The 15,770-nt window shown below is 42.5% G+C and overlaps 1 long non-coding RNA gene across 3 annotated transcripts; it reads right to left on the reverse strand.

The window, feature by feature from the left end:
- Nucleotides 1-2,770: 2,770 nt before the first annotated feature.
- LOC132209885 (uncharacterized) lies at nucleotides 2,771-14,836 on the reverse strand. Of its 3 annotated transcripts, XR_009446026.1 has the most exons (4): nucleotides 14,731-14,836; nucleotides 14,207-14,595; nucleotides 13,640-13,781; nucleotides 2,771-9,731 (listed from the first exon to the last, which is right to left on the reverse strand). It is a non-coding gene; the product is annotated as an uncharacterized LOC132209885 (long non-coding RNA). The 3 variants fall into 3 exon arrangements; XR_009446024.1 differs by having other exon boundaries at nucleotides 13,640-14,595; XR_009446025.1 differs by having other exon boundaries at nucleotides 2,771-9,753; nucleotides 13,640-14,595.
- Nucleotides 14,837-15,770: the final 934 nt, after the last annotated feature.

Here is a 15,770-nt window from a genome sequence, read left to right on the forward strand (position 1 = left end):
TTAAAGCACTTCCCACAGTTTGGACATTTAAAAGGTCTCTCGTCAGTGTGAGCAGCTTGTATGCCAGGACTGTGGTTCACCAAGTGAATCCCTCCCCACAATCAAGGCTTGCATTGTGCCAGTCCTGGTAATTAACTAAAACCGTGTCCACACACACAATACGTGTATGCTTTCTCCTTACATGTTCAAAATCTGATAATGTTCTGTTTACAATAAACTGAGGTGTCCATAAGACCCTGGGATTATGCCTGATGTCAGTTTCCCTTTGAGTACACTGTGAAATCAATTTAAAACAGAACAATGCAATGAAGAGAGAGTCCACACAAACACCAGGCTGCCTATGCAATCAGCTCGTAATGAATCTGGTAGTTTGATTAGATTAGACTCCCTACAGTGTGGAAACAGGCCCTTTGGCCCAACAAGCCCACACTGCCCCTTGAAGCATCGGACCCAGACCCATCCCCCTATCACCCACACACCCCTGAACACTCCGGGCAAATTAGCATGGCTAATCCACCAATCCACCTAGCCTGCACATCTTTGGACTGTGGGAGGAAACCGGAACACCTGGAGTAAACCCACACAGCCATGGGGAGAATGTGCAAACTCCGCTCAGACAGTTGCCCGAAGCTGGAATCGAACCCGGGTCCCTGGCACTGTGAGGCTGCAGTGCTAACTACTGAGCCACCGTGCCACCCCGTAGGATTAATGACACACTATTTAAAAAAAAGTGACCACAAAAGCCAGTGATTCACTAATGTCGATCAGGGAACAGAAGCTGCCACCTGGTCTGGACTTATACAAGACTCTGGCGTCTTTGTGAGTGGACAGACAAAGAATGTTGAGAAAGAGGTGAAATACAGGTATTGACTAAATCCACATCTCAATCAGGACTTTGACATCATGTCACAAACCCTTAATCTTCACTGTTGTGAATGTCCAGTGTGGAAGATCTATGGAACACCATCACGGTGAGGACCCCCTCCAAGTCACACATCATCCTGACTTGTTTGAATCCAGTGCAGGATGAACAGCAATTTCCTCCAATTAAACACTGAGACAGCTTCTACACTGACTGCAACCTTCTGTCTAGTAACTGTGTGAAGCTGAACCAGACTGTTCACAACTCTGATGAAATACTTCACACTAAGATGAGCTTTCTCCTGCATCATCACCAAACTAACTGTTTCTATCTCAGTAACATCACCTGACTCCATCCACATCTCAGCTCATCTGCTGCTGAAACCCTATCCATTCTTTGTTACTTCTAGATTTAACTACTCTAACACAGACCGGTCCCCCACATTCAACCTTCCTGTAATGTTGGAGTGATTCAAATCTCTGCTGTCTCATTTCTAGTGTTATTGGCCCAAAGTGCATCACAGGTGCTAAAAAGATACATCAACAGATCTGTTAAAAGACTATCCAATTTAGCATCGTGATAGTACCATACAGCATGATAAGTTTTTCTCAAAGTGAGAATGGGACCTACTTTCCACAGGACTGTACAGTAGTTACTCTCACCGAATGCTGTTCTGGATAAACGCTGAGGATGAGCTAACATAGGTTTTCCCCTCCCTCTCTCGCACTGTTCTTCCTCATCCCTGTTGTACCATTTTGTTTCTATGTCTCCTGTACACTCAAACATGTCTGTGTAGCTCCTTGAAAAGATAACTTTAATAAAACTTCAAGTATATATTTTTTTTCTTCATGCAGCAAGTCATATGTGTATTGTCTCCTCTTTTCTTGCACTCGCAAAATCCTGCTGAGAAGAAAATGCCAGTTGCTGAAGGAACATTCGCAACAGTGGGATTCAAACCCACATCAATGAAAAGACTGGAGTCTTAATTCAGCACCTTAAGACTGTTCAGCCACAGTAACTGACAAGTCGTGGTCATCCTTATTGTCTTCAATGATGATGTCGCTGCACCAAATTTTAGTCATGGAGCAGGAGAGGCCTCGAGACTGCATTACCATTTCTTAAATCTCTAACAACCTCAACCTCAACACCATTTTTGCCTCAAATCCCTGCAGAGTCTCCAATTTCTCTCAGGTTACCTCTCATGCTTTTCTCTTCTCAAGAAAAGAACTTCTTGCTGTTTAACAGAAAGTGTGAAAGAAACATAGGAGGTCTGGCAATGAGACAAGTGAAATCATGTTAGTTTCAAGATATTTGCACTATTTCTTTCTCTCCGCAGGAATGGCTTCACTAACATCCTACATAATTGTTAAAAATTGTAACAACTATGTAGCAATTAAAGCTAAAATTCGATCTTCTCTCTTAATCATTTGCAGCACCCGCAGAGGACTTTAGACCCATTTCTGTCCTTTTCCATACCCATCCTGAATCGAAAAGAGCGAAAATAACAGACCTGCTGAATTTATCCAGCACATTTTCTGGACATTTTGGGTTTCTAAATTAATTCCCTCAATGTGTCAAATGTCTTAAATGCTTGCTCACAAGGTCTTCGTATCTGCTATTTAAATAGTGCACTGTGAACACTTCAATCATCCATTTTATATGAAACAAGCACACAGTAACTGAACCGTCTTCACGCAAAAATACAAAAATGTATTTCCTTTCTCATCTTTTAAGCCCGTTTGGTTTTTTGTACCATTTAATATGAAGTCTTACAACTGCACCAGAAACCTCTGGTTAAAAAGATTCTGAAAATGTAGTCCGTAACATGAGAATTGGCAAAAGTTGTTGACACACAGAAGAAAGAAAATGTTGTGTGAGATTCAGCAAATAAAGGAACATTTCTTAGACTGTAGCTGAAAAAAATTGGTTTATTGAAACAGACTTTTTCACCATTCGACCGAGTGACTGGAGTTATACAGGGCACTTAAAGATGAGGGCAACAACATCACAAAATTAATTTTGAATGTTAAATCCTGGAGCAAGTACTGAAAATGGATTGCAATGTGAATGAGAAGAATACATTGGAACCTTGGGATTTTCTAAAGCAGTTACCTTTTACTTCCTTGGACTGCAGCGGCGTCAGTGAAAAACCCATTTGTCACCTTATAAAGCAGGATTTGAACATTGACTGTGGAAGGCCAAGTTAACTCAGTTGTTGGAACATACGCTGTTTAAGTGCAGAGTTGTGAGTATGAGCCCAACACTGGGCACCACCTGTTTATTTAGTATTTTCCCTTTGCAAATTCCCTTCCTCCAGCTATTCTTGATGACCCTTACATCCCATGAATCAGCTTAGCGAATCTCTTTTGCACCGCATTCAACGCCAGCATATCCTTTCTTAAATACGAGTAGCTAAACCAATATGGCTTCACCAACATCCAATACAGTTGTTACAAGATGTCCCGATCCTCAAAACACTAACACCTCGCAGTTAAGGCCAAAATTCCATTTACTTTCTTCATAACTTCAGCATCAGTTTAGGACTTTAGACCCATCCTTGTCCTTTTTCACACAAATCCTGAATCGAATAGTTATAATAACTACCTGCAAAATGCTATCCCACTGAAACTTCAACCACTTGCTCAACTTTGTAACCTAAAGTCAAGTCCAGGACCTTCCCCTTCCTTGTTGGGACTTCTACTTAGTGGCTGAAAAAATGCTCTCCTGGATGTATTTTAAAAATTCTGATAAATCCTTCACATTATGACGACTCCATTAATGTTGAGCAAGTTGAAAGTCTCTGCTACCATAATCCTGCTACTTCTACACTTTCTCAAAATCTGTCTCCTTATTTATTTAAAGGGGTTTTCAAAAATGTCACCTGTCCTTATTGCTATATAGATTCCTGAAGCAAAATAACAATATTTCCTCCTCCTTTACCACCTCCACTGCCTTGCATGAAGGCCCTGTATCCTGGAATACTGAGCTGCTAACCATGTCCAAGTGACAGCAATGGCTTTCTGACCCCACTAATTTGTATCCTCAAATCATCTGCCTTATTCATCTGACTCCAAGCATTAAATACCATTCACCCGTGGCAAACTCGCTTATATCTTAATTGCCCAATGACAATGCCTTCCAGACTCTCTTGTTTCTTCTCTTTTTGGCCATTATTATTTTTGAACATTCTCTGGATTTCAGCCCACTGCTAAACTTTTTACATGACCCCCAACAGTACTGGAAACCCATCCCCAGCTCCCACAAGGATGCAGTTCCCATTCCAGTTTAGGTGTAACCGCTGTGTGTAATTCTACTCTTCCTGCTGAAGGACGGATGTTGTAAAACTTCAAAAGGTTCAGAAAAGAATTGTAATGGTTATTATTGTAATAGTGTACCATTAGTACACTAAGTTTCAAGCATTTTGGGATGACTCGGTTCCCAGTTGCTCATATGAAATGTACTGACTGTCATTGAGTGAAAAATAAAAACCACAGGTTCCTCGCACTTGTTGGAGGTGAGGATAGAGGAGATAGGCTCTCCATCTCCCCTTTCAAAATAAATTAGTCTGCTTTTGAGATAAAGATCCAATGCACAGTAGTTTTAATAAAATTTATATCATTTTTTCTCCCAACAAGGTAACCAGACATGTGGTGTTTTCAAACATCATGAGAAACAAGCCCAGATAACATGACTTGAATACAGATAATACGAGCAACAAAAATTCCTACAGATTCTTGGGAACTCATTGGTGTTTAACCACAGTGGCTCAGCGGTTAGCACTGCTGCCTCACAGTGCCAGGGACCTGGATTTGATTCCACCCTTGGGCAACCGAGTGTGTGGTTGTTGGCATATTCTCCCTGTGGCTGCGTGGGTTTCCTCTAGGTGCTCTGGTTTCCTCCCACGTGCTGGTTAGTGGATTCGCCAAGCTAAATTGCCCAGAGTGTTCAGTGATGCGTACATTAGGTGGGCTACGGGGAGATGTGTCTGGGTGGGATGCTCTGAGGTTTTGTGTGGAATTCTTGGGCCGAAGGGCCTGTTTCCATACTGTAGGAATACTCCGAATTCTATGAAAACCCGTCCTAATGAACTAGGGAATCCCTTTTCACACACTGCGGGTGGATTGTCTTTACCCAGTGTGAATGTGTTGATCTACAGCAATAAAACGTTATCATTTTCAAAACCTACTCTACAGTTACGTATTTGTTATTGAGATTAATGCGAAAGGACTAATAAATTAAACGCCATTTATTTCAATGCCAGAGGCCTAACAGCTAAGGCAGAGGAACTCAGGGCAAGATTGGAAACATGAAACTGGGTTATCATTGCAATTACAGAGGCAAGGCTCAGAGGTGGACAGGGCTGCCAGCTTAATGTTCTAAGATATAGTTCCTATAGAAAGGATAGAAAGTCGAAGGGGGAGGGGGAAGCAAAGCAAGAGAGGAGGGAAAAGTGGCATTTTTGAGCAAGGATAACATTACGGCGTTACTTAGGCAGGATATATCTGAGAATACATCCAGGGAAGTTATTTGGGTGGAACTGAGAAATAAGAAAGGGATGATCACCTTATTGGGATTATACTATAGCCACCCCCATTAGTCAGCAGGAATCTGACAAATAATTTTGAAAGAAGTTATCTGGAAGAATAACAGGGTGGTGATGGAAGGGATTTTAACTTTCCAAACAGACTGGGAATTCCATGGTCTAAAAGGCTTGGATGGAGCGGAGTTTGCTGAGAGTGTAGAGGAAAATGTTCTGATTCAGTATGTGATGTACCGACTACAGAAGGTGCAAAACTTGACCTGCTGTTGGCAAATAAAGCAGGACAGGTGACTAGGGTATCAGCAGGGGAGGACTTTGGGGCCAGTGACCATAATTCTATTAGTTTTAAAATAGTGATGGAAAAGAGTAGACCGGATCTGAAAGTTAAAGCTCTATATTGGAGGAAGGCCAATTTTAATGGTATTACACAAGAGCTTTCAAAAGTTGATTGGGGCAGATGTTCGCAGGTAAAACAGAAAGTTAGAAAGTGGGAAGCCTTCAAAAAAAAAAGAGATAACGAGAGTTCAGGGACAGTATACTCCTGTTCGGGTGAAGGACAATGCTGGTAGGTATAGGGAATTCTGGATGACGAGAGAAATCAAGGTTTTGGTCAAGAAAAACGAGGAAGGACATGTCAGGTATAGACAGCAGAGATCGAGTGAATGCTTACAAGAGTATAATGACAATAGTATACTTAAGAGGGAAATTAGTAGGGCAAAAAGGGAACATGAGGTAACTTAGGCAAATAGTATTAAGGAAAATCCAGTGGGATTCTACAAATAGATTAAGAACAAAAAGGATAACGATGGAGAGACAGGGCCCCTTAAAAAGCAGCAATGCCTCCTATGTGTGGAATTGCAAGAAATGGGGAATATAATAAAACAAGTATTATGCATCAGTATTTACTACAGAAAAGGATATGGAAGATATGGACTGTGGGGAAATAAATAGCAACATCTTGAAAATTATCCATATTACAGAGGTAGTGATGCTTAAAACGTATAAAAGTGGATAAGTTCCTGGGACCTGATCAGGTGTATCCGAGAACTCGGAGGGAAGCTAGGCAAGTGATTGCTGGGCCCCTTGCTGAGATATTTGTATCATCGATAGTCACAGGTGAGGGACCAGAAGTTGGCTAATGTGGTGCCACTATTTAAGAAAGGTGGTAAGGAAAAGCCAGGGAACTATAGGCCAGTGAGCCTGATATTAGTGGTGGGAAAGTCGTTCTAGGAATCCTGAGGGATAGTACTTGAAATATTTGGAAAGGGAAGGACTGATTAGGGATAATCAACATGGCTGTGTGTGTGGGAAATCATGTCTCACTGACTTGATTTTTTTTGATGCAGGAACAAAGAGGATTGAGTAGCGCAAAGAGGTGGATGTGTTCTATATGGATGTCACTAAGGCGTTTGACAAGGTTCCTCATAGTAGACTGATTAGCAAGGTCAGATCACATGGAATACAGAGAGAACCAGTCATTTGGAAACAGATCTGACTTGAAGGTAGAAGACGGAGTGCTGGTGGAGGGTTGCTTTGTCGACTGGAGGCCTGTGACCAGTGGTGTGTCATTTATAAAGATGATTTGGATGTGAATGTAGGAGTTATAGTTACTAAGTACCAATCCTTGCAGCATACTGCAGGTCAAAGGCCTTTCCAAATGGCCAGCTCTCCCTGGATTCCATGTGATCTAACCTTGTTAATCAGTCGACCATGAGGAATATCGAAAACATCCACCGGTCTGCCATCAATCTTGTTTCTAACTTCTTCAAAAAAACTCAATCAAGTTAGTAAGGCATAATTTCCTATGGACAAAGCCATGTCAACTATTCCCCATTCAGTCCACGCTTTCCAAATATATGTAAATCCTATCCCTCAGAATTCCCTCCAACAACTTACCCACAACTGACGTCAGGCTCACTAAAAGTTTATTGTTCCCTGGTTTTATGTTACCACCTTTCTTAAACAATGGCACCAGATTAGCCAACCTCCAGTGTAACAGCTCACCTATGACTGTCAATGGTGCAAATATCTGAGCAAGGGGCCCAATCGCAAGCTTAGCTTCCCGCAAAGTTCGAGAATACACCTGAAGAGGTCCTGGGGATTTATCCACCTTTATGCTCTGTATGGCATCCAGCACCACCTCCTCTACAACATGGAGCTTTTCAAGATACACATTCATTTCTCGAAGTTCTTTAGCTTTTGTATCCTTTATCACAGTAAATACTGATGTAAAATACTTTTTTGTATCTCACCCATCTCGTGCATTCCCACACATAGGCGGTCTTACTGTGCTTTTAAGAAGCATAGTAGTGTCAAAATTGGCCTCATTTAAAACTTTGACTCTTCGACCAAAGTCTATCCTTTTCCATAATTATTTTAAAACTAATAGAGATATAATCATAGGCCCCAAAATATTGTCCCCCCTGCTGACCCCTCAGTCACCTGCCCTACCTTATTTCCCAAGAGAAGATCAAGTTTTGAGCAGGGACTAATGACACCAGTACAAACAGCCCAAAGATCAAAGTTCATTCCTTGATTTAAGGGCAAAATCCTTCAAATGTGGTTGTGGTGAACTTGCTGGTGTGTTAACAGTTGGGATGATTGAGTGAATCCCTTTCCACACATAGAACAAGTGAATGGTCTGTCCCCAGAGTGAACTCGCTGGTGTCTCAGCAGGTTGGTTGAGTGAGCAAATCCCTTCCCATACTCGGAACATGTGAACAGTCTCTCCCCACTGTGAACTCGTTGGTGTTTCAGCAGGTTGCTTGACTGAGTGAATCCCAGCCCACAATCAGAGCAAATGAACAGTTTCTCCCCAGTGTGACTGCGTTGGTGCATTTCCAGCTGGGATGGGTAAATAAATCCCTTCCCACAATCCCCACATTTCCACAGTCTCTCCCCAGTGTGACCGTGCTGGTGTTTGGGCATTTCAGATGAATCTTCACAGAATCTTCGACACACAGACAATACGCATTTCTCCCTGGTGTGAACAGTGCTTCTTCCTTTAATGTTCAAAATCCTGAGATAATTAGGTTACGACAAACAGATTGAGTGTCAGATCTGGATGTGGTTTTGTTTGATTTCTCTGAATGCAATCACAATTTCAAACTGAAGAAAAAAAAAGTAGAGAGAGAGAGAGAAACCAGAAGAACACACACAAAGATTGTCAAACTCAGAAATTAATCTGATCAATTGTGGATGCAACACTGAGGGGCACTGCTGGATTATCAGTAAAACTGAACTGGTTCATTAAATGTCCTTCAGGGAAGGGAAACAGTCAGCGTTTGCCCAAAACTACAAAAAGAGATAGAGTTTGGACAGACATGAAGGGCAGGCATTTTATTCATCTGAAAATGAATCCAATTCCTGTTTTCTCTCCATACCCTCTGATCCTTCTGAAGGACTAAGATGCAGAAAAATACCTGAAATCTGAAATAAAAACAGAAAATGATAGAGATACTCAGCAGATCTGGCAGCATCTGAAATGGTGATAGATGCAGGAACCATTGCAATCTTGAAGAAGTGTTGAGATGATCATCCACTGCACCAAAATACAGGTTACACACCGAGTGCCAGAAAACGGGCCTAGCTTCAATAGGTGCTTGGTGGCCAGCACCGATACAATGGGGACATTGTTGAACACAATGTTACCCGAGTGTCTGACCCCATTTAGTTCCGTGTTTCTCTCCTATTCTCTTTTCGGAAACAGGCAGCAGCAAGTAGTGAAGAATGCAAATGATATTTCGGCCTTCATTGTGAGAGGATTCGAGTACAGGAAGAGGGATATCTTTCTATAAGGGCCTTGGTGAGACCACACCTGGAGTCGTGTGCACCTTTGTTCTCCTTTCCAGAGGAAGGATGGCCTGGCTACTGAATGATCGGAAAGAAGGTTCACCAGGCCAATTCCTGGGATCACAGGACTGATGTATGAAAAGAGATTTGATCTTGATTAATCCTTCTTTCTTTTAATCTTTCAGCCACCGACAACATCATGAACTAATTTCAAATCCCATTTGCTGATTTGAGTCTTTTACTGCTAAAGCTATACTTGGGTTCCCATTCCCCTGTCATACGAGTTTAAATCCTCACCAGTGGAACTAGCAAAAGCATCAACAAGAATATCTGTCCCAGCTCTGCCCAGGACAATTGTTCAAGCTTGTGCATGTCCCACCTTCCCCAGAAACAAACAAACAGTCTCAATGCCTCAGGAATCCAAACCTTTTAAGTTATAGCTCCAGCCATGCACTCATCTCATCTGTCCTCTTATGCTTTTACTAGCACGTGCATTGTAGCAGCTCACACTGTTACGGGATTAGATCACAAAAGGTCCTGTGGGGGGTATAAAAGAGTCCTGTTGAGAAGGAACATTAGGGAATTTACTTGGGTTTCTGTAAACAGACAGTTCAAAACACATAAGCATTTTAACAAGAGGCAGTTTTTAAAGGCCTGGTTCAGCCACAATCACAAGTTTGTTACTTAATAAAAAGTAGAAGCAAAAGTCTGATCCTACAGCATTCTGAACTGTTTAGGTAATTGTAACCAGAAATGCAAACAACCAATTAACGTGAAAGGGTTAGCTGAATTCCTAGAGCAAATGTTTGTCAGCAATAAAAGCAGCTCACTGTATCATTATGGAAGGAAAAGCAATAAATGGTGTAAACACAACCTCGAAAAGACCAACAACATAGGAAGGGGCAAAGGAAGATTATAAAGAGAGAAGTCAGGGCTGCAGAGAGATAAAACAATTGAAATGTAGATACGGATAATTTGAATAAATTCTTACATCCAAAGATCAAGGGAAGAGTGACAAAGATAGATTACAAAATCCGAAATGAAGATATGGTTAGTGCCTTAGTTATTTGTGAAATCTGAACAAATTTTGTTTCATGGCTTGGTAAAGCTCTAAAGTGACTGAATTTCACACTCAGTGGAACTGGAATAGATGCTTTTTATTAAAACAAGAAAGTAATAATGGAAAGCGCTTAGAGTAGAAAATGAAACTTCAGTTTAAAAATCATTTACAGAATGCAAATCGTTGGGATTGTAAACTGCAGCAGCAAGTCAGAAACACTGTTTGATCTTTTAAGCTGAAGTAAGAGAGGGATTTTTCCACAATTTGTCAACTGTATTACAAATTGTAGTCACTTTATATCAGAGTTGAGTTTAAAAGACTTAATCACAATTCCTAACAATCCACACTACAGTTAGTAGAGAATTTGGAAAAGTTCTTAGTGATAAGATACCATTTTGGTTTTTGGCAAAAAAATGTGGTGCAGCTGGCAAATGTCTGAGGAGGAATATAACTGTCAAAAGCATTGTAAGGTCCCAAAGACAGACGAAGTAGTTTTCGAGCTAACCTCAGGAGATTATAGAAGGGTTTAGGACTGAACATAGTGTTGTCCACGATTGTTTGAACATACGACATAGAACATTACAGCACAGTACAGGCCCTTCGGCCCTTGATGTTGTGCCGACCTGTCATACCGATCTCAAGCCCGTCTAACCTACACTATTCCATGTACGTCCATATGCTTGTCCAATGACACCCTAAATGTACCTAAAGTTGGCAAATCTACTACCGTTGCAGGCAAAGCGTTCCATTCCCTTACTACTCTCTGAGTAAAGAAACTACCTCTGGCATCTGTCCTATATCTTTCACCCCTCAATTTAAAGCTATGCCCCCTCGTACTCGCCGTCACCATCCTAGGAAAATGGTTTGCTTACTGGATTGGGTATATTGATTTGGGGTGTGTGGCTAACAATGACAACAATATTGCATGTAAATAACACCTAGCGAATGGAATAAAAATATCACAATCAGCCAGGGAAAGTTTGAGTGTCACTGTCCACTCTTCCAATCTGAGCTGTATTTAAGAGGGGAATTAGGCCTCATGTGAAAGCCAGGTTTGGAGTGGACTCTGGCCTCTCCCACACATGCGGTAACAGAGCTCTGAATAAAGGTCACTTGTACAACTGAACACAACACAAACTTCTCCCGACAACAATGTGGCACTGGGTGTAAGCTTGACAATACTACATTTGAGATCTCGTATTTTAGTGTATCTCTTAACTTCCTATCTTCAGCTTTCAGGTCCTCCTCCCTTGGTTTTCCTATGTCACTGGTACAATCGGATGTTCACCCTCCCACTCCAGAATGTCCTGAAGCTGCTCCGTGTCATCGCTAATCCTGGCACCAGGGAGGCAACATACCATCCTGGATTCATGTCTCTCTCTATCCCTTACTATTGAATCCCCTGTCTCTACAGTCATATTTATCGTTTCCCTCCCCTTCTATGCAGCGGAGTTACTCCGAGTGCCATGAACCCGACTGACGCTGCTTCCCGAGTGGCCACCCCAACATCCCCCACCTCTCTCCCCCACCCCCGACCCCCCAACTGAACAGTACCCAAAACAGTATATCTATTTGAGGGAGATGACTCCAGCACTTCCTTTCTGAGCCTTTTACTTGTCTGATAGTCACCCATTCCCTTGCTGTCTGTGTAATCTTCACCTGCTGCGTGACCAGTCTGTTGAGAATGCGACCACAACCTTCTCAGTTACCATGGATGCTCCATACTGACTGCACCCACAGCTCAAGCTCTGAAAAGCAGTTAACCAGTAGCTGCAGATGGACACACTTCCTGCACAAATAGCCAATAGGGACACTGGTAATGTCCCAGAGTTTAATGCGGAAAACTGTGAGGTGATTCACATTGGAAGGAGTAACAGGAATACAGAGTACTGGGCTAATGGTAAGATTCTTGATAGTGTGGATGAGCAAAGAGATCTCGGTGTCCATGTACATAGATCCCTGAAAGTTTCCACAAGTTGATAGGGTTGTTAAGAAGGTGTACAATGTGTTCGTTTTTACTGATAGAGGGATTGCGTTTCAGAACCATGAGGTCATATTGCAGCGGTACGAAACTCTGGTGCGGCCGCACTCGGAGTTCTGGTCACCGCATTGCACGAAGGATGTGCAAGCATTGGAATGGGTGCACAGGAGATTTACCAGAATGTTGCCTGGTATCGAGGGAAGGTCTTATGAGGAAAGGTTGAGGGACTTTAGGCTGTTTTCGTCAGAGAGAAGAAGGTTCAGAGGTGACCTAATAGAGACATACAAGATGATATGAGGATTAGATAGGGTGGACACTGAGGTCCTTTTTCCTCAGATGGAGCTGGCTAGCACGAGGGGATATAGCTTTAGATTGACGGGTCATAGATATCGGACAGATGTCAGAGGTAGGTTCTTTACTCAGGGTAATAAGGGCGTGCAATGCCCTGCCTGCAACAGTAGTAGACTCGCCAAGTTTAAGGGCATTTAAGTGGTCTTTGGATAAACATATGGATGATAATGGAATAGTGTGGGTTAAATGGGCTTCAGTGTGGTTTCACAGGTCGACACAACATCAAGAGCCTATGTTCTATTGTGCAAGAGGAGCACATCACAGGTGTGATGTCTTCTGTTTTGACTTCTCTCCAGATTAAGCCAGTTTCTGCCTTAAAAAGAATTTAATTAAGCTAGGTCCTCCCCCTTCATTTCAAACATTACTATTATAAACCTAAAGCCCCTAACTTTATTTAAGCTAATATATACTTTAAAAACTGTAAGAAAATTCTTTACAGTATCAAATATCAATTGGCTGTTTCCATTAGGACTGAGAGACTTTCTGAACTGCCCAAACTGAGACTGAGCATCACACTCAATCTTTCAGTTTCACTTTCTGTTTCACCCAACTCCAAAGCACTCTCATTTAGCCAAGCAGCACTCACAGTGCAGCCTTTTCATTTTCATTGTATGCTCACACCCACTCTGATCTCAGCCTCCCATACTGTTTCAATGCAGCTCAATGGAAGCTCAGGGAACAGCATCTTCACGTTAAATGCAGTAATTTATAAACCTCAGGAATCAACACAGACTTCAGCAGTTTCAGGATCAATGGAGTTGTCAGGAAATGGAAGATTCCACCTGGAGGGGTGCTGGAATTTGTGCCCATCAGGAATTTTAAAAGGAAGTTTGCAGGTATTCAAGAATGAAAAATGTATAGACTAAAATCATGAAGTGGGCGATTGGGACTAAATATGACAGTTCTTTCAAAGAGACGAGGTGTTGTTTGGACAAATCTACCCCTCTCAGGCCAATATCTCCTTTCTCAGCTGCAGGGTATAGAACTGAACACTTATCCCAGAGGTGATCAAACCAAAAATTTGAATATCCTGCTTTCAAGTTACAAACTTACCAGGAGTATTCTCCCATGCATAGAATGGTTAAACCTCTTTCCTTTCACTGTTAAGTGTCAATGATACTCAGATCCTGATCACTCCGCTTAATGGAGAACTTGCATTGGGATCCTGGTTTGCAAATTATTCTCAATAAATATCCTGTAAAGCAAATCCACAAGAGACAAATAACGGTCAGGCCTGGACAGAAATCCAGAAAACACAAGATTGTCTGGAAAAGGCAAACATTTCTCTTGGTTTCTGTTAGTTATGTATAAATCCTCCTCTTAAAAGCACCCTGCTCCCCCACACAGAAAGATGCAGAGGTAAAATACACCCATTATTACAGACTGAGGAAGTCAGACATTAATAAATTTGACGAGGGAGCACAAGGGGACTCAGAGCACTTTCAGTGATTTGATCCCAATCATATGAATACTGGGCAAACGGATATGCTTTAATAGATCATAATATTTAAAGCAGGACTTCCTACAGTGAGAGTGCAACAGGTAACATGAAGTTCTAAGCAAGGATTAGCGGATCCGAAACGTTATTTTTTTTCCTTTCACAGATGCTACCAAACCTACTGAGCTTTTCCAGCAACTTTGTTTTTGAACATGCAGTTCTGAACACGTTTTCGGCATTTCTCCTCCATTAAATATCTAACGGATAACTTGCAGCAATTTATACTGCCTGAAGCCAGTACTCCGCCAGCGTCAAAGGTCCTTCCCAGGAAATACACGCCGTGTCTCACAGTCTGGGAAAGAAGTCCAGAAAAACAAAAACAAAAACAAACATTTCTCTTGTCTTAATCTCCCCTCCCAAGCAAGAAAGGCTGCGCTTGCGTTCCACTGCAGGTTGCCACCTATAAATATGGCGATCCGGCATGAGTCCCGAAGATCACTGCCCCTAATAAAGATGGTGGCAATTACCTCTGCCTATCGCAGCCTCAGGTCCGTGGCAGTTTTTCCGTTTGCTGCAAAACACGGGACCGGCATGTTAAAATTTGTTTTCTGACATGCATCAACGGCTAATAAAGCCTCTCAGTCAATACCGAAAGTATTTCCCTCCCGTTTTTTTGCAGCTTTCCTTTTTATCCCGTGTACTGTACCTTCCGAAAGCAGCTAACCCTCATTCGCAGAGATATTGCGCCCGCGGACAGAGGCGATCACATGATTTTCACACAGACAAACATCTCACTCGCTCTGATTGGCTGGAGGGTAGGCCGCTTCCATTGGCCCCGCCCCGTGCTCCGATTGAACCAAAGCTGACATCGCTCACAGGGAGATAGCAATAGCTGCAGGTGTTGGAGTCACAGATGACAGTGTGGAGCTGGAGGAACACAGCGAGCCAGGCACCATCAGAGGAGCAGGAAAGTTGATGGTTCAGGACCCTTCTTCAGAAATGGGGGAGGGGACGGGAACTGAAACATAAACAGAGTGGGGGCTGGGGAAGGTAGGTGGGAAGGTGATAGGTGAGTGCAGGTCGTCAGTGGTGAAGATTTTTCCTGCTGTTCATTAGCTCTGTGAGTGATGGTGAGGGTTCATCCCGAGATGGGGAAAAAAAGGGCCATTCCTGATTCTCCTAATGTACGGCAAAACAGCTTGTATTTTATGGAAACTTTTACTCTGTCATTTTCCTCGATGTTTTGGCTGTTTCAGAGACTTGGATAGAGCAGGGTCAGGAATGGATGTTGCAAGTTCCAGGGTTTAGATCTTTCATTAAGGTCAGGGAAGATGGTAAAAGAGGGTGAGGTGTGGCTTTGTTAGCCAAGGACAGTACAACGGTGGCTGAAAGAACTTTTGATGAGGTGGTATGGGCTGAGAGCAGAAACAGGAGAGGAGAGGTCGCACTGCTGGGAGTTTTTTATAGGCCCCTGCAAAGTTCCAGGGATGTGGAAGAGTGGATTGGCAAAATGATTCTGGGCAGGAGTGAAAAGAACAGGGTGGTCATTATGGCAGCTATTAACTTCCCTAACATTGAATGGAAATGCTATAACTCTAGTATGTCGGATGCATCAGTTTTTGTCCAATGTGTGCAGGAGGGTTTCCTGACTCGGTATGTCGAAGGGCCGACGAGAGGGGAGGCCACACTGGATCTGGTACTTGGTAATGAACCAGGCCAGGTGTTTGATTTAGTGGTAGGTGAGCA

This window comes from Stegostoma tigrinum, chromosome 8, assembly GCF_030684315.1.
Source record: "Stegostoma tigrinum isolate sSteTig4 chromosome 8, sSteTig4.hap1, whole genome shotgun sequence".
NCBI classification, from domain to species: Eukaryota; Metazoa; Chordata; class Chondrichthyes; order Orectolobiformes; family Stegostomatidae; genus Stegostoma; species Stegostoma tigrinum.